This window comes from Brassica oleracea, chromosome C4 (genome assembly GCF_000695525.1).
Source record: "Brassica oleracea var. oleracea cultivar TO1000 chromosome C4, BOL, whole genome shotgun sequence".
Classification (NCBI taxonomy): Eukaryota; Viridiplantae; Streptophyta; class Magnoliopsida; order Brassicales; family Brassicaceae; genus Brassica; species Brassica oleracea.
In genome coordinates this window covers 35,982,933-35,983,488 of record NC_027751.1, presented here as the reverse complement: position 1 = coordinate 35,983,488, position 556 = coordinate 35,982,933, and positions in this window count along the sequence as shown.

Sequence of the window (556 nt, the reverse complement as noted above, 5' to 3'; positions counted from 1 at the left end):
TAACAATTTATCAAATGACAAATGAGTTATGAGCAAATAATACCATATAATTTTTAAAAACATAGCGATTCTTAAATATTTTTTGAATAAGTAATTATTTTTTAATTTAATCAATTGAAAATAATATTCGTACAATTGTGTGAGTCAAATTTTAGTTTTAATGATGCATGTTATATATTAGTGCTGCATGTTTTAGGTAACATTTTAATGATGCACATTTTTAAAAATCTCCATTATTAAAATTATGCACGTAAGGATAACTCATGAGTTTTTTTGGTTGATTAAATGACATTATGTCCAAATTTATTTAAGGATTTTTCATTAAGATAACTGAAAAAGACAAACAATAAAATAGAAAGTTTAAATTCATTTAAACATATTTCATTAATGTAACTGAAAAGACAAGTACTAAATTAGACAGTTTTATTCGTTTTAAGATATTTCATAAATACAACTGAAAAAGTAAGAACATGTTCAAATGGGTACTTCTCTTTTAATAATATAGGTAGATAAAATAGGAAGTTTAAATTCATTTAAGCATATTTCATTAATGTAA